Raw genomic sequence first — 19,686 nt, 5'->3', positions numbered from 1 at the left:
CAACATCGATGTACTGTGGAGACCTCACGCCCCACGTGTTGAGCAATTCGGCGGTACGTCCACCCGGCCTCCCGCATGCCCACTATACGCCCTCGCTCAAAGTCCGTCAACTGCACATACGGTTCACGTCCACGCTGTCGCGGCATGCTATCAGTGTTAAAGACTGCGATGGAGCTCCATATGCCACGGCAAACTGGCTGACACTGACGGCGGCGGTGCACAAATGCTGCGCAGCTAGCGCCATTCGACGGCCAACACCGCGGTTCCTGGTGTGTCCGCTGTGCCGTGCGTGTGATCATTGCTTGTACAGCCCTCTCGCAGTGTCCGGAGCAAGTATGGTGGGTCTGACACACCGGTGTCAATGTGTTCTTTTTTCCATTTCCAGGAGTGTATAAGAACGCTGCGCGAGGAAGCAAGGCCCCAGTTCTCTCCAGACGCTGAATAGCACGCCATCTGTGTCGGGAGTCGCGTCGCGTCGGTATCATTGCTACAAACAGCCTCGGATGCCGTATTAAGTTACTCGAGATACGCGTAACCATGAAATCATTTTCGAGTGAAGTGTTAATTCTGGGTTGACTTTAATTATCGATCTTCAGTTTGCGTATTGTCGTATTTTCACATGCTGCCGCGGGACAAACATTCTACCATTATTTAGCATGGTGTTTGATGAACATTATCATCAAATTATGGCGAGCATTCATTTAAATATTTAATTTGGACAGTTATAGTGGCATCAGCGCATTAGACTCTGAACTGCTCTGTTAGTTAGATTGTGTGGATTCTTTTGTTTTCATCTGTGACTTTCAGAATACAAGACGTTTTTTTTCACGACTGTTTTTGATTATAAATCCCAGACAATCTCCTAATTCCTCAGAGCTATAAGCTGTAACTATAAGTGTATTCTCAGATGAAGTGGGCACTAGGAATTCTAATTACAGGCTTCACGTTTTGCTAATCACTTTCTGGTTGCCAATATTGTAGTTAGAGAGCCAGTGTTGAGAACGGCGAAAGACAGCATAAATAACATTCTAAATAACAGGAACTGGTTTTACCTTCTACAAACCAAACATTTATATAAACAACATAAATTTGATAAAAAAATAGCCATCCGCCGCCCCACACATAGTGTACATACGAGCCTCCACAGCAGGCACTGGTTCATGCACCAATGCTGATTGATTTTCATTGGTGGCAAAGGATTGAATTTTCTTGCCAGTACTGCAGCTGGATGTCCACTAAATGGTAGCAGGTGGCCTTTTCACATGCATAATGTTTTATGCTCCGTAGGACTGATGGCCATTGGTGTGTGTGCACTGCAACAGTCATTGGAAGGGTACAGGTTAGAGAAGGGAGCATTCATTATGTAAGACATGATGGATCAACACGATTATGCATCTGTCTTTGTAACATGAGCACAATACATTTTGTTTCTGTATGTAAATTGAAGGGGGTCACTGCTGTAAGCTGCAGCAGGACATTAAGTCGAATCAGTGGTGACGAACAAAAATGTGTACCAGACTGGGATTCAAACCCGGGGTCTCCTGCTTACTAGGCAGGTGTGGTAACTACTGTACCATCCGGGACACTGCATGGACTATCTTGGTATGCCTCATGACCGGTCCACACTCCCACTGAGTGCCACCTATCTGTAGTCCTTAGAGATTCCTACAAGAGGTCGGACGTATTTGTACATTCACACAGAGGAAAGTGGATCCATTGCTCAGCCAGGTGTATCAATTATTTGGATGCATTGCGTCTGTTCCCTTGAAAGAATAAGACACCATGCAGATTCTGCAGCTGTAAAACAATATATGTAAATTGATGGGGGAGCATGGATCAGTCATGAGGCATACCAGGGTAGTCCGTATAGTTACGACAATGCTATTCCTGGGTGGCGCAGTGGTTACCGCCCCTGCCTAGTAAGCATGAGATCCCGGGTTCAAAATCCCAGTCTGGTACACATTTTCACTCATCACTGCTGATTCCACTTAATGTCCCACTGCAGCTGATAGCAGTGATCCCCCTTCAATTTACATATAACATTTCACAGCTGCAGGATCTGTGTGGTGTCTGTTCTTTCGAAGGAACAGACACCATGCATTGAAACAGTTTGATGGCATCTACCAGGAGGACAATGCAGCATGTCACACAGCCAACATTGTACATGCATAGTTTGAAGAGCACCATGGTGAGTTTACCAAAATCCTCCAGCTCCCAAATTCCCTGGATTTAAACTCAACTGAGAATCTGTGGGGCCACCTTGATAAGGCAGTTCATGCCATGGATCCTCAGCCTAGAAACATAACCCAGCTGGCCACTTTACTGGTGTCAGCAAGGCCCACATCCCTATTAGTACCTTTCAGAATCTCACTGACTCTATTCTTGCACAACCACACTGCGAAAGGTGATTGTTCAGGCTTTTGACAGAATGTCACATGTGACGGGCCCATGTATTATGAAGGAGTCAATGATTAGCACTTATGTATACATAAGTTGTCTCATGCAAATTGTGTCCACAGCTCATGGTCTTGTGGTTGCGTTCTCGCTTCCCGAGCATGGGGTCCCGGGTTCGATTTCCGGTGGGGTGAGGGATTTTTACTTGCCTCGAGATGACCGAATGTTTGCGTTGTCCTCATCATTTCATCATCATTCATGAAAGTGGTGAGACTGGACTGAGCAAAGGTTGGGAATTTGTATGGGCACTGATAAATGCGCAGTTGAGTGCCCCACAAACCAATCATCATCATCATCATCATCATCATCATGCAAATTGTAGCCAAAGATGCAAGATTTTCCCCAGCTATATGAGGTGGTGAAATATTTTTGTCCATCAGTGGAAGCCTGTTCCTTCATTTCATTTACTGACCACAAGCCCATTACCAAACCATTTCAGAACAGTCACTCAAGTGTTCACTGTGCCAGTGCTGGCAGTTGGAGTACCTGTCTCATTTCCCCACAAGCATCTGCCATATTGACAGAATCGACAATATCATCACTACTTCTTGCCTTGCACTTATGGTGTTATCCTTTCTCTGAATTTTGAGGACACTGGCCAAGAACAGGAGAATGATGACTAACTGCACAACCTCCACCCACAGTGCCTCCAGCAACCTACAAATGGAACTGGCACCTATTCCTGGGTCTACCCTAAATATTTGGTGCGACGTTTCCATTGGCACACGTTGTTCAAATCTTCCAGAGTAATTCCTGCACAGTGCTTTTGGCCTCATCCGTGGGCTTTCACACTCCAGCAACAGCACCACTGTGTTGACTGTAGCCATGCATATCATCTGGCCAGAGTGTCAGAAAGACTACCATCAGTGGGCACTGCACTGCATGCTGGATTGAGAAGTTGTGAGCCTTTCCCACACTACACACCATTTTTTATCTGTTCATGTGGACATCATGGACCCATTGCCCCCATCCCATGGCAAACATTACTTGTTGACAATAGTAGACAACTTCACTTGCTGGCCAGAGGCAGTACCCATAGCTGATACAACTGCTGAGAGCATCAAAATGGTCAAGTGACTATATAGGATACTAAAAGTCACCCTAACATGCTGCAACACCACCTGGTGGTACTGTTCAACCTGCAAGTAATTCCGATGGAAGAGACTGGCACTTGAGCGGCTGACCTTGTCTATGGCAACCACCCGCCATCCCTGGCAGTTTCATGAAACAAGTGCCACCACCAACCGACACTTCAGCCCCACCACTGGCACAACATATATGTATCCACAAGGCTGGATTCTGATCACATGCCTTGACAAGGCATGGCTTGGACAAAGTCTTTGTAAATGCAGATCTGTACTGCTGTACTCACATTGTGTTGTGCACCGACTCTGTACAGCTATCACTTCAGCCACTCTACTCAAGACTGCACTGTGTAATCACCCATTGCAAGAGAATCCTTGACATGAGTGCAGTTGAAAACTGACTAAAGATTCAAATGAATGAGTCAAACTGACTTATGTCTTGACTGCTTCCTTCTATATGGTGGAATATGATCTGTCACTTGATGACACTTCCTCTGTCAACAGTCAGGAAAACCATCAGAGCTCACATTATTAATTGCCAGTGACACAGAGATACTCCCAGCCACAATGCACCTACTACCAACTGACACCGTGCTGGTTAGTGCACCTCAGCCTCATCCCACTTTGCCCAGCCAGCTGGCACAGCTGCCTAGATTATGCCCACCACAGACACCTGGAACATCCTCATCACAGCTGCTGCTAGACTATGTTAGGTGCACTGGCCATCAGGTCTACTTCAAATGCCTGTGCTGCATCATAACACTTGCTAAAGAGACACTGTCTCCAGCAGGCCATGTCATCAGTTGATCATCACCAATCAGGCTCCTGACATCTTGTCTCATGTCACTGGCTGCTTGTCGGTCACAGCTTCTGGACCCGTGTTTCCACCCCAGTGTCTCATTGTGTTGGGCTTTGATGGATCAATGTCCACATCAGTTTCCTCATATGCTTTTCTGCCAAGCTCTTGGCATCTCCCTCTACACTGCTGGGCTTGTCTGTCACAGATCTGGGAGTTGCAATGGCAACATTTTGTAATTTTGCATTGTTCTGAACAGTGCAACCTGTGAATGCTTTATTTTATTATATTGCATTAACTGCCAATGTTATTAGTGTTCTTCAAGTTGGGACTGGCTACTTTGATGCCAACATCACATAATCCTATGGACAGTGGGATACGTTTCCTGTATCGAATATGCATCAAGTGCAGGCATCAGCACTATAATAAAAATACAACTTTCATTTTGGAATGACAACCAGCCCAGGCTGCCCCATTTAGCTGTGCGGCACAACACTCACCATGCTCTTGGTTGTTCACAGCCAGCACTGATTGTTCTTGCTGTCACTATCCAGATGCGTAAGAACACTTCCACCATGTGCACAGTTGGCTAGCTGCCTTAGCTCAGTGTTGACATTACCGTGCCGCCACCCAGTCACCACTGATGAAGCTGCTGCCATTGCTTTCACGCTGACATCATTATGAGGCATGCGGGGACCAAACGCTCATCATATATGTTAGTTGCAGGCTGCCTGCCTGCTCTTTCTTGTAGCTACCAAGTTCTGCTCTCCAAGCGGTGATCTGTGGGGCAGCAAAATACATGAATGGCAGAACAGCAGTTCACAGCCAGCTCAAATTGAATGGCTCCTAGCATCTGCTAGTGCGTGCATTTACCATTGTGCAAAATTTTGTCAATGGTGTGATGTGTATAGGTGCAAGGAAGACAAAGCAGTGAGCCACCATATCGTGTGGATGGTGCATTTTCTTAGTTGGGCTCAGGGATCTGCAGACCACATGGGTCAAGTTTAGTGCAGTTTCTCCACAAACACATTTCAGGTGTTAATTTGACACCATTTGTGTTGTTTTTTTAATATTTACAAAAGACATGGCACCCCTCAAGTCAAGCACAATGTATTCCTTTATTTTAATTCTGCAAGCCAAGTACCATGTGGGTCGAGCTTACTGTGAGCTCGCCAACAATATGCAATGGGTGTTAATTTGGAAAGAATAAATGTATATTCACAATTCGTCCCTGAACTTAGTGTGTGGATGTGGCAATAAGGCCAGCTCATTGTATGACTAAATTGTAAGCAATGATCTCCATCTTTTCTGCTTCGTAATTATTCAAGGGCCATTCAAATGCATTCTGAATGATATATGGTTATCTACCTTACACAATACCCTTACCACTCATTTCAGCTGAATAAAACATTTTATTTTTTTTAGATGCACTATACCAGAATATAATTCCCTAAGGCAAAATGGAGTGTAAATATGCAAAAATAAGCCAACATTCTCAGCTGTAGGTCATGTAATGAGATAAAACCCTTACGTGTTAACTTGTTGAATTGAACCTCTTGATTAGTTTGTCTCTGTGTGGACTCTATTTTAACTTGTTATCCAGCTGAACCCCAAGGAATTTTGTATGCTGTGTTTCATTTAATGTACAAGGGCTGTTCAAAAAGTATCCAACCTTATTTTTTTATTGTTGAAACTGACAATGGCATCAGGATGCTCACTCTCTCTATGTTTGTAGGGAAACGTAGTGTGAATGCCTGCTTTTTTTCACACTGTGAAAACAACTGGTCACTGGCTGGCCATTGACAAATGAACACATGTAAGTGGAACTCGTCAGATTTTGTGTTGTGGGAAAAATGACATGAAAAAGTGGAACAGCATTATTGCATCAAATTTTGTTTTGAGCTTGGCAATTCTCAAGTTGAAACAATCCACAAGATTCAACAAATATTTGGGGATGAAATGATGAGTACCACACAGATGAACGAGTCATACAACCACTTCAAAGATGGCCACTCATCAGTGAAGAGTGAAGTACATGAGGATATGATTGGTCATGTAAGGACCCTAGTGCTGCAGGACAAACAAATCACAATCAGAGAACATGCAGATGAGGTTAAAATTAGTATTAGAGCCATTCACTCTATTTTAATGGAAAATTTGGACAGTCTATTTTAATGGAAAATTTGGACCTCAGGAGGGTCTCAGTAAAATTTGTGCCAAAGCTGCTAACAACTGAGAAAGCACTGCTTGTGTGAAACTCAGCTTGCCCTTTTCTCACATGATATACTCTGAACTATGGATGAAGGGCAACAGGCTGATACCATATTTCTAGATTTCCAGAAAGCACTTGACATGGTGCCCCATTGCAGGCTGTTAACAAAGGTACGAGCATATGAAATAAGTTCACAGATATGTGAGTCGCTTGAAGACTTCTTAAATGATAGAACCCAGTATATTGTCCTCGATGACAAGGGTTTATCAGTGACATGGTTATTGTCAGGAGTGCTTCAGGTAAGTGTGATAGGACTGCTGTTGTTCTATATATACATAAATGATTTGGTGGATAGTGTGGGCAGCAATGTGCGGTTGGTTGTTGGTGATACCATGGTGTATGGTAAGGTGTCGACGCTGAGTGGCTGTAGGAAGATACAAGACAACTTAGACAAAATTTCCAGTTGGTGTGATGAATGGCAGCTAACGCTAATGTGGAAAAATGTAAGTTGATGCGGATGAGTAGGAAGATCAAATGTGTAATGTCCTGCTTGACACAGTCACATTGTTTAAATATCGATACGAGCATGTGAGAATTGTGGTAGGGAAGGTGAAAGGTCGACTTCAGATTATTGGGAAAATTTCAGGAAAGAGTGGTTCACCTGTAAAGGTGACTGCATTGGGGATGCTGGTGCGACCTGTTCTTGAGTACTGCTTGAGCATTTGGGGTCCACACCAGGTCAGACTGAAGGAAGACATCAAAACATTTCAGAGGCAGGCTGCTGGATTTGTTACAGGTAGGTTCGCACAACATGTAAGTGTTATGGAAATGCTTCGGAAACTCAAATGGGAACCCCTGGAGGAAGGTGATTCTTTTCAAGAAACACTATTAAGAAAATTTAGAGAAACAACATTTTAAGCTGATTGCTGGATGATTCTAGTGCCACCAACATACAATGAGCATAAGGATGACAAAAATAGGATATGACAAATTAGGGCTAATAAGGAAGCATATAGACACTTGTTTTCCCCTTGCTCTATTTGAAAGTGGATCAGGAAAGACAGGAAAGGAAATAACCAGTAGTGGTACAAGGTACCCTCTCCCATGCACTGTGCAGCTGCTTGCGGATTATCTATATAGATGTAGATGTAGATGTAGGTGTAAATGTAGATGAACTGAGCAGAAGCGACTTCATTTGGAGATCACGCAGGACATGCTGGATTCAGTGAACAGTGATCCCAACTTTCTTAACACAGTGATCACTGGTGATGAGTCCTGAGTTTATGGTTATGACCCAGAAACAAAGTTCCAGTCATCGCAGTGGAAGTTTCTATCATCCCCGAGACCCAAAAAAGTGAGGCAGGTCTGCAGCAATGTGGAAGTCAGGCAGACCATCTTTTTGTACTTCAGTGGTGGGGTCCATCAAGAGTAAGCTCCAGAAGGTACTAATGTCAATAAGCGGTACTACCAAGGGGTTCAGCATCACCTTCATGAAGCAGAGAGATGCAAATAGGCCAGTCTTAAGGGCAATGGTCAGTTGCCACCTTCGCCACAGCAGTGCACACACTAATCATTCTCAATTAATTCAATGTGTTTCAGCCAAACACGAAAAGGCTATGGTTTGACAGCCTCCACATTCCCCTCACATAGCACCAAGTGACTTTTACCTTTCCCCTAAACTGAAAAAGACTCTGAAGGGGACCAGGTTTCAGAAGAGAGAATTTGACAGAGCAGCTTCACTACATACCAAAAGACGGTTTTCAGCTATGCTTCCACCAATGGCAGCAATGTTGGAGAGGTGCACAGAAGCTGAAGTGGACTACTTTCTAGATGACTAGTGTGGTCTCAGTCTAGGGGTAGTGTCTTTGACTAGTAATCAAAATGTCCAAAGACGTGGGTTTGAACCTCACCCTACTCAAATTATGTTTAGTAAAAATCATCTGCCATAGTAGCAGAAGACTTCTGGCATATGAAGTGAGTCTCATTCTGCCAATGGCCTTGTCACAGATGGCAGAGGGGCTGATAGAGTTCAGCGCATTCTCTTGTCCTTAGGGTGGGAAACTGCCCATAAAAGGCAGAAGATTCAGCAATGATCAATGGCATGAGGACACAGAAGTCATTGGAAACCAGTACATTAAAGAAACATAATGTGTATCTACAGTACATGCAGCCTGTAACTGAAAAAGTGTCATAATGACTCTCCATTGGCAAAAAGATTCTGGTCTAGTCCCACATTCGGACCTCCAGGAGGGGACAGCCAAGGGAAAGGTGACCTTGAGAAAAAGACTGAATAACCAATGAAAATATAATATTCTACAAGTCACAGCAGAAGTTTGAATGTGGTAGACAAGCTAGGAAATCTGAAAAGGGAAATGTTAAGGCTCAATCTAGATACAGTGGGGTGAAATGGAAATAAGTTCAGGATTTCTGGTCAGACGAGTATTGGGTAATATCAACAGCAGCAGAAAATGGTATAAAAGGAGTAGGAGTCATTATGGACAGGAAAGTAGGACAGAGAGAGAGCTACAGTGAACAGTTCACCGACAGAATTGTTATCATCAGAATCGACAGGAAACCAAAACCAATACCAATGATTCAGGTACACAGGCCAATGTTGCAAGCAGAAGATAAAGAGATAGAGAAAATATGTGAGGATATTGAATAGGTAATTCAGTACATAAAGGGAGATAAAAATTTAGTAGTTATGGAATGCAGTTGTACATGAAGGGAATGAGAGAGAAGAAAGACTAAGTAAGTTCTGCAATAAATTCCACCTAGTTATAGCAAATATTCTGCTCAAGAACCACAAGCAGTTATCTTCAGAAAAGACCAGAGAAAATACAAAGGAGCCAGTTAGATTATATCAAGGTCAGGCAGAGATTCCAAAAGCAGATATCGGACTGTGAGGTGTACCCAGGATCAGATACAGACTCAGATCGCAATTTAATAATGACAAAAAGTAGGCTGAAGCTTAAGAGATTAGTCAGGAAGCATCAGTACTCAAAGAAGTGGGATACAGAAGTATTACGAAATGAAGAAATATGCTTGAAGTTCTCTGAGGCTATAGGTACTGCAGTAAAGAATAGCTCAGTAGCAGTTCAGTTGAAGACATCTCCAAAAAGGGCAATCACAGAAGTTGGAAGGAAAAGCATAGGTACAAGGAAGGTAACTCCAAAAGAACCATAAATAACAGAAGAAATGCTTCATTTGATCGATGAAAGAAGGAAGTACATAAATGTTCGGAGAAATTCACGAATACAGAAATACAAGTCACTTAAGAATGAGATAAAAGGGAAGTGCAATGAAGCTAAGGTGGAACGGCTGTATGGAAAATGTGAAGAAATCGAAAAAGAAATGATTGTCACAAGAACTGACTCAGCATATAGAGAAGTCAAACCAATTTTTGGTGAAATTAAAAGCATGGGAGTAACATTAAGAGTTCAATGGTAATTCCACTTCAGAGGAGAGAGGGTGTGAGTGGAACGAGAACACTGAAAGCCACTATGAAGGGGAGAACTTGTCTGATGGAAGAAGAAATAGAAATTGACAGGGAAGAGATAAGGGATCAGAATTTGAAAGAGCTTTGGATGAATTAAGATCAAATAAGGCAGAAGGGATAGATAACATACCATCAGAATTTCTAAAATCACTGGGTGACATGGCAACATAATGAATATTCACCTTAGTGTGCAGAATGTATGAGACTGGCAATATACCATTAGACTTTTGGAAAAACATCATTCACATACAATTCCAAACAAGCAAGAGCCAAAAGGTGCAAAAATTATTGCACAATCAGCTCAACAGTTCATGCTCATAAGTTGCAATAATATACAGACAAATGGAAAAGAAAATGGAGAATCTACTAGATGATGATCAATTTGGCTTTAGGAAAGATAATGGCACCAGACAAGCCTTTCTCACATTGTGGGTGAGAATGGAGTCAAGACCTGGGAAAAGTGTTTGTCAATGTCAGATGGTGCAAAATGTTCAAAATTACGATAAAAATACAAAGAAGCTGTAGTGAAAGGTGGGTAATATACAACAACCAAGAGGGAACAATAAGACTGGAAGACGAAGAACTAAGTGCTTGGATTAAAGAAGGTGTAAGACAGGGATGTAATCTTCCACACCTACTGTTCAAACTGTACATTGAAGAAGCAATTACGGAAACAAAAGAAAGGTTCAAGAGTGGGATAAAAATAAAAACTGAAAGTACATCAGTGATAAGATTCATTGATAACATTGTGATCCTTAGCCAAAGTGAAGAAGAATTACAGGATCTGTTGAATGGGATGAATAGTCTAATGAGTACAGAATATGGATTGAGAGTAAATTGAAGAAAGATGAAAGTAATTGCAAGTAGCAGAAACGAGAACAATGAGGAACTTAACATCAGGATTGATGATCACCCAGCAGATGAAATTAAGGAATTCTGCTATATTGGCAGCAGAATAACTCCTGATGGACGGAGGAAGGAGGACACGAAAAGTAGACTAGCACTAGCAAAGAGGGCATTCCTGGCCAAGAGAAGCTTACTAGTATCAAACATAGGCCTTAATTTGAGGGAGATATTTCTGAGAATGTACACTTGGAGCACAGCATTGTATGGTAGTGAAACAAGAGCTGTGGGAAAACTGGAACAGAAGAGAACTGTAGCATTCTAGATGTGGCGCTACAGCAGAATGTTGAAAATTAAGTGGGCAGATAAGGGAAGCAATGAGAAGGTTCTCCACAGAATCGGTGAGGAAAGGAATATAGCATTCTAGATGTGGTGCTACAGCTGAATGTTGAAAATTAAGTTGACAGATGAGGTAAGCAATGAGAAGGTTCTCCACACACTTGAGCGATATTCTAGGATGGCTCATAGGCATAGGATACTACATATTTCTTTTTGTCAACTACAAAATTTTAACTTTTTGAATAATTAATATGAGCTGCCAGTCTTTATGTGACTTTGAAATAGTATAAGTTCTTACTAAATATTAATTATAGATAAATGCATCATTTGAAAAGACTGAAATCACTGTTAATAGTGACTGCCAGGACATTAATAAACATCATGAATAGTGAAGATCACAAAACACTTGCTTTGTGCATGGCTAAATTTACTACATTTATGTGTTACTCTCAGCCCAAGATATCATGCTGTAGCCTTTGTACCAAGAAATCTTAGGTCTACTCAAAAATATTGTTTCATGCTTCCATAAGATCATAATGAGTTTTGCTTTTTTAATAGTAGATGGAAGTATTTTACAATGGTGGTTAACAGAATTTCAACTCTTGGCTACATCTTGTTCTCTCAATGACATACAGCTCTCTCTTCCTAGAAATAATTAGGGTACTTTATTCCCAGAAGTTATCCATTCCTTATCCTTGATTCTGTTCAATTTTATGATTGTATGTTGTAGTGCAATCATAGGTTGAAAGTGCTGTAGGAATATATTTAAGAAAGAGGTAAAGTTCCCCTCTACATTGTCTGCTTCTTTCTCCCTAGTGTTCTTTCTATAATTTCTCTCTAAGCACTGTGATCAAGTCTTTGTTTATGCTTTTTTGATAAATTAATTTTCTCCTGACCTAGTAGGTAAGTGTATTTTATTGTTAAGATTTGATCTTCACAGTAAAATAAGCTATTGAATGATCTATAAAGCTGCAGGAATTCAGTTGTAACCAAACTTTTTCTGCTGCTAATATGTCGCCAGTAAATTGCCAGGTCATTAAGCATCATACAAACTCATTGGTTCAAAATATATTCATTCATTCATTTAGTTCTGGAGATCACACCAAGAAATAGAACCTTTAGGGGTGCGGATGATCTGCAAGCACGGCGTGCTCGGCAGTGTTCTGTACGGGCCTGGGCGTGACTTTAGTGGCCTTTGTTGATATATGAAGGCTGTTGCTCCAGTTAGGCGCAGTGATGTCAGAGTCAGAAGCAATCCAACAAAGTTGGTCGACCTTTTCCAGTACATGAAAGGAAACACGCTGAGGCTGTTGCTATGGCACATGGCAACCACCATTGTAGTCAACAAAGTGAATACCATAGCAGTGGTCCATGGAATGCTCTTGATTTGATGTGATTGTTCATTTGGACCACTGCTAGTTAGAAATAAAATGTTCACAATCATAGGCTGGGTTTGAAGTTGATCCAGACAAAATTGGGTTTGTTCCATGGTCATGTCTGAAATCTAGACAACCAGTGGTAGCAAACTAGGATCAAACAAATTCGTGCATGGTGCACAAAATGTGGTATTCATGGGTGATAAACATGAGTCCATGCAGCCATAATGTTGCAGACTAGTCTTTGCGTAGAATTTCTGCAAGTAGGGTACAGCGATGGGATCCCACAGTAGATCATTTTGTTGCTCTTATCTGTTAACAGATAGTGTTGTAAGCTGAACAACAGTACATAAGTACTTCACTTGGACAACTGATGTCTATAGTGGTGGAAAAGTCAGTTGAGAAGCACTGCAGTGTCTAGAATGGAAGCCATTGATGCGGCGTGAAAATTTGAGCATTAGTAGGTCAAGTGAGGTCACAGCATGCTAGTGTAGTAGTAACTGTATTGGTGTGAAAATTAGCTTGTATGTGATGATCATGAATCATTGGGATCACCAATGTGGAAGTGGGGTACAGTAATGGTACAATATAAGTGAGGTACGACATGGTATGGTACACTTACACTTTATTGAACAAATGCATACATAGGTAAAGGAACACAACTGTGTAACATATATGCTAAGATCAAACCTAAGTCTGTGGTCAAGTCACAGATATAGCACTAGCAGCATGTTAGTGGTGGTGTGGTCAGTAGTTGCCAGGGATGTAGAACATGTCAGAAAACGAGAGTACACAATACATATTTACTAAAAATAAGTATGCTGATGCTCCTTCCACAGATTATAACATGGTGAGCGTGGACCATTCCACATGCTATTGTTGAACTTCTACTAATAGTGAATTTTTTCTCTCTGTTTATTTTCCATTTTGAATATAGTCTTCACATAGTGTACTGTAATACATGGTTCAGTCTTTCAAAACATTAATCAGGTGGTTCTTCATGTAAATTCATTATTTAGACTATAATTATTCATATGCTGATTACAATAGTGCGTTTAGTTTTCCTAGAAACAATGTTATGTAAAAGTTTATAATGGCTGGAAAATTTACTACAATACAGAATAGAGAATTTTGACTGGGCTAATCATTCAAGTTAAGCATATTAACACATATAACCGGAGACCCATGACTCCAGACTTTACAGTTACATGTTTAATTTCTCTGAAACTGATTAACTTAAAAGATAATCAGTATTGGAAGTTCAGACACTTCAAAATTTTCTGTTGGAGATTTAGCCATTGTATTTCATAGATTCCAGTTTTTACTACAGTGCTTTTCATGCTCTAAACGTTCTGCACCAAATGAGACCCATCATTAATTCACTAAGCCATTAATTAAGAATTTGGGTAAATTGTAATAATTTTCAATCTGTCATTTGTACTTGTAAATAGGGAATTCCCAGTACAGACATGCAAAACAGTTCTGTAATATTTTATACTTTAAAACTGAATATATATTTTGTAAATCTAATTATAGTTGTGAAGGGCCTGTATCCCATAACATTATATACTGGCACATCTTTGTGGATGAAGATACAGTTGATGGAGTGCATCTGAGGTAGGGCCATACGTAATCATGAGACGTGCTGGCTGATGTTTTGTACTAGTGTAGGCAAGTCCAGGGCTGAGGCAGTTGGTGTAGTCTCAAAGTATATGGCTGGCAGGTTGATTGGTTTGCTGTAGGTGAGCTTGGCTAATGGCATGATTAGATCCTATTTGAATGCTGTGTGGCTGTCTAGTATGCCTCATGGGAAAGCATCATTCCACTCCCTGGTACTGCACATGAGTGTGGCTTTCTGTGTGATGCCGGAGTTCCAGTGAACCATTACTTTTGGGATGCTGGGCAGTAGTGTGGACCACACACATGGCACAACTCAGTGATGAGGCCTGCATTGAACTGCTGCCCTTAGTCAGTTGTGATGACAGTGGGGCAGCCAAAGTGGGCTGTCCTAGTATCTATGAAGGCTCACGCCACAGTTTCTAATGCAATGTCACTAATAGGCATGGCCTCAACCCCCCTCTCCCCCCCCCCCCCACTCTCTTAATCTGGTCGGTGATGGACAGTATGTAGTGGAACCCTTGGGGGTCAGATAGGGATCCTACTAAGCTCACTGTGCATATGTAAAAGCATCCCTTTGGAACGGTGAACTTGCCTGAGAGAAGTTTAATGGTTGTGTGTATATTTGGGTGTGCAAGACCATGTAACTAATCGAACACTATGCATCAGCATTCAATTGTGGCTTGTTGGCATGGGACACACATCTTGGCACATAGTTTACAGCCCCATTTGAACCAGGGCCCGACAAAGGTTTCAGTGAGAAGTTTAATGGTTGCGTGTATATCTGGGTGTGCAAGACCATGTAACTAATTGAACACTATGCATCAGAACCATGTGGGAGCAGAGGGTGTGTTCTACTAGTAGAAACATCACAGAGAAGATAATCATCAGTGCCGTGCTGTTGTTGACAGAAGATATTAAGATTATAAGTTGGGTCCAAGATGACAGTTTCTAGTTCTGTATTGGTGAGTTGGGCATGTGACATTACTCTGAAGTCATGGTCTGTCATGATCACTGACACTCTAGACAGATAATCTGCAACAAGGTTGTCAGCATCGTTCATGTCATGGTCGTTGATTATGAATTGAGAAATAAAGTCTAAATGTCTGAACCTCCACAGCAAGCAATTGGAGGTTGGGTTGTCAATTGACTCTACCAGCAGACAGTGAGTGGTGAATAAAGTAAGTTGTCATATTTCTATGTCTTCCTGTAAGAATTTAAAGGCCTTGTAGTCCACCAGGAGCTCCCAGTTGCATGCTGACACTTCTTCTAAGATTCAGAAAGTTTTCGAGAAGAAACGGGAGGGTGGTGGTGTCTGCTAAGTTGTTACTGGAGAACAGCTCCAATGGTGATGTTGCTTACATTGGGTGTAATAATAAGGTGGGCCTTAGGATCAGGTAGTGCAAGAGTGACAGCTTACTGGGAACACTGTTTCAAGTCATCGAAGGTGTGCGGCATGTGGGGTGTCCATGGGGCCATCTTTTTCCCAGATTTGTCTTTGCCAGCAAGGGCCTGGATTAGCAGAAGCTGAATGTTGGTAGCATGTGGAGGTGTCTATGATAGAAATTTACCATCCCTAAGAACCTTGGAGTTCTTAGTATGTGTGAGATGGCAACAGTGAATTGATAAGAGCAGTGTGACGGTCAGTTGGCTTGTAACCTTCGGCGTTGTGGAAACGCCCAGTAGGTGTGCATAGTGGCACTTCTCTCCATTAACAATTACTACCACCTGGTCAAAAGCCTTGAAAACTCATTTAAGGAGTAGTTTCTGTTTGTCTGGGAAAACTGAAAATACTAGTGTATTGTCCAAGTCGGTGTCGCACTGATTAATATCATGAAGTATTTTTTGAGCAGCTAACATTTTGTTCACTATCTCTTTGGTGGCCCCAAGGTGATCTGGAGCCAAGTGGCACGCTTTCTGCCATGCAGGGAGTACAGGACTGGTTATACTGTGCTGGAATCCACCATTATTAATATCAAAGTGGCACAGGTTTGAAGGAGATGGAATGTAACATGCAACTGGTGAAAGAGCACCCACTGTACTGAACACTTGACTAATTACGTCCAGGAAAGCACACATGTGACTTTAACAGTGTGTGTGGAGTCATCGGTTGCACTGACATCATGTGCAGCAGTGAGCGAGGCTTCCACTGTGGCTACATGGCTATGCAAGGTGTCATTCTCCTTTTGCAATAGAATGGTGTCAGCTAAGTTGTCCGTACGAAATTGCTCCAAGTGTTGCAACTGGAATAACAAATTCGTAGATTCTTTCAGTATATGTAGACTTGAAGAAAGGGAGTCTACTGCAAGGTCCATAGGTGGAGAAATAGCAGGTGGTGTTTCCACAACTGCAGTGGGTGGAAATCCCTGGATAATTAATCTTGTTGGACGTGCATGGCCGTGCATTGGGTGAGGTGAGGAACCGACTTGTGACGAGTCATGAAGTCAGTCCCAACAACCAGTTCAGCAACTGTAGCACACACAAAGTCACAATGCAGTTACAGATTGGGTGTCAAGTCAATAGTGGCAGTAGTAGATCTGTAAAAATCGTTCATGGAATTATTAACACTCATAAGGCAATCGTGAATGTGCCAGAAGATGGAGAAGCCAATGTGTGAGAGAGTAGACTCATGTCACAACCTGTGACCATGAAATAACGTTTTTCTATTTTGCAGCCTATAAGATATGATCTGTGTGATGCAATCGAGCGGTCACATTTGAGGCTGTGGTGCATGACATGGCGATTGGGCACCTCGATCCATTGCAATAGCCAGGTGCCCCTTTGTCAGGCCAGTATATCAGTTTGGGAAATGACACAGTGGGGTGCAATTCCAAGCTTGCATGCCAAAACATGTAAGAAATCAGCAGTGTTGCAGGGTGATGTGGTGCTTGTTGCGCTGCCAGTTGGTCTGGTTTGAGCGTCAATGCCAAACATGACAATCTGCCAGTTGGACACAGACTGAGCGAACACTGGAGGTAGGGAGCTTTTGTTGGCAAAGTTGCTGGTAGGGGTAGCTGGTCAGCAGCTGGTGCCATTTGCATCACTGTGGCACACATGCATTGGCTGTGCAGCAAGTCATCTCTGAAGAATTATGCCTTGTTTATACTGTTTTTGTGTGTCCCAATCCCATGAACCTTGTCAGCGAGGGTAGGGCATTCAGTTCTGGGGCAATTCTAACAGAGTCGGAGTAATGACTGGATGTGTGGTGGGAGCTTAAATAGCTAGAGAGACCAAAACATAGCATCAGACAGCACAATAAGGCTTGTGCTTGTATGGATGCTGCGCCACAACTGCAAAGGTGTCATGAACCCAGTTCTTTGTAACAGATGGCCTTTGTCAGTTGGTGTTCTAGTGAAAAAGACAGGTGCTCTAATATGGCACACTTCACTGTTGTGTGCTCGCCACAAGTTGGATGGTGGAGAATGACATTGTTGATAAAGTTGCTGTTACCACTTAGGTGTGCAATCAGGGTCACAAACTTTGCCTCTAGCAAACCAAACTTTGACATGGAGGGGGTTGAACTGTGGTAGCTGTTTCGTGGAGATGAGTAGGTGTATCATAGTATCCCCATTGTAGAATTCTGGCATACAGTACTAAAGGCTGGTCATCAGAGCCTGTACAATGGTGTTGGCCCTGTAGAGGCATAGAAATAGCTTCAGGCAGGCAAACTATAATGACATGTCCTTCATCGGAAGGCATATCCTACCGGACTCTAGGTATGCCTTGTGAAACAGCATGTTGTATTCAGTGTTGACAGCTGTAGTGGGGTGTGTTAGCAGTGGGCCCCATTTGACAGAATGCCACTAGGCGTACAGCGACCACCATGGGAGGGGTGATGGCTCTGTGTTCGGTAGAAGTTGTCTGGGATTGGTAACTGTCAGTCCAAGATGTGCTTGCTGTGGGAAGCAATGTGGCTGACATTGCATTTTGCTGGAGCAAATGGATCTTGAAAAGTTGCAGGAGATGCGGATGTTCCGAGATTCACAGCAGTGAGAAAGTCATTACAAAATGGATTTCACAGGGGCAAGAAGATGCCAAACCAGTTGCGTTTTATGTGAACTCAGCCTTTACATAGTCCGAAGTTGAGATGTAAATAGCACAATGTCTGTCACAGTAGGTATCTGCGAGTCACTAAATGTTGCATAGGGAAGAAGAAATTGTCAGTTGCATTTGCAACATTTTGCAAATGGCTTCCTGCATTAATGCTGCCATCACACCACAACCAGTCCTGGTTAGACAGCATTGTCGGGCATGATCAGAAAAGCAGAAAATGCACAGAAGTTGCATGGTAGCAAAAACTCGTTGGAGGCATAAACTTAAGGTTATCTATGTAGACACTGGGTATTGGTAGTGCGGTACAGATACACATACATTCTGTAATACATGTGATTTATTCTAACACTTGATACACACATCTACACTCACTGAAGTCAGAGACCACATTGAACTGTCAGCAATGCTGCTGCACTATGTCATCACTCCAGACCGGTTAGTGTTGCTATAGGGCAGACTCCCTACTGCCATTTGTGTGTTCATTCACCAGATTTTACAAGAATGAATGCATAAAGTTGTACTTACTAACTAACCAAATGTAATTCCTCTGACTGGGGAGAAGTCACATGTGGAGTTCTCCAAGGCTCAATCTTGGGTTCGCCGTTGTTCCTCAGATGTGTAAATGAGCTTCTGTCTAATATACTGCAAGCAGAATCAATTCTTTTTGCAGATGCCACTAGTACTGTAATCAATCCACGCATACATGCATGGGGAGGAAATAATAAATAAGGTGGAAACTTCAAAATTTGTAGGTGCTTTGTACTTGCAAATTTAAGCATGTTTATTTATTTATTTATTTATTTATTGTATGTGTAATATGTGTGTATTATGTGTAATATGTGTATTGTATGTGTAATATAGATTCGTGTGGACTTTGTGAAAATAGTATTGTTACTGAGTTTTCGATGCAGTATTTTGGCGTTGTAATTTGTATTGTCTTTTTGTGGAGTTCCCACTTTCCTTTTTAAGTTTATTATAAACCCTTGCTTTGAAATTATGCAGTCTGATGAATGATGTAGAACGTGTAAAAATTGGTAGTTAATATATACAGGAGAGTTAATAATGATGCCATGTTGTGTGCCTTAAAGCAACAGAAATTTTTAAAAAAGTTACAAAATTTCTCCCCGGCCGGGAATCGAACCCGGGTCTCCCGCGTGACAGGCGGGGATACTAACCACTATACTACCGAGGATTGCGATGATAATGCACCGCTATACATATATTGATAGTTTTACATAATTTCATCTGAATCATGTATGCAAAATCGAGTCATCACAAACTCAACATATGTGAATTTAACAACTGAAAATATTACGGTGCTGTCATATATTAATTTGGTACAATGGTTACCGTAGTTTACAAGCACGGTGCTTGACAACAGAGACATCTGTCGGTGCCTTCGGTAGTTCAGC

The 19,686-nt window shown here is 42.1% G+C and overlaps 1 non-coding gene across 1 annotated transcript; it reads right to left on the bottom strand.

Moving 5' to 3' along the window:
- Positions 1 to 19,394: 19,394 nt before the first annotated feature.
- On the bottom strand, positions 19,395 to 19,466 carry Trnad-guc. The gene has a single exon. It is a non-coding gene; the product is annotated as a tRNA-Asp (tRNA).
- Between the last annotated feature and the right edge of the window lie 220 nt (positions 19,467 to 19,686).

This window comes from Schistocerca americana, chromosome 5, assembly GCF_021461395.2.
Source record: "Schistocerca americana isolate TAMUIC-IGC-003095 chromosome 5, iqSchAmer2.1, whole genome shotgun sequence".
Classification (NCBI taxonomy): domain Eukaryota; kingdom Metazoa; phylum Arthropoda; class Insecta; order Orthoptera; family Acrididae; genus Schistocerca; species Schistocerca americana.
This window is presented reverse-complemented; position numbering and strand designations above follow the sequence as displayed.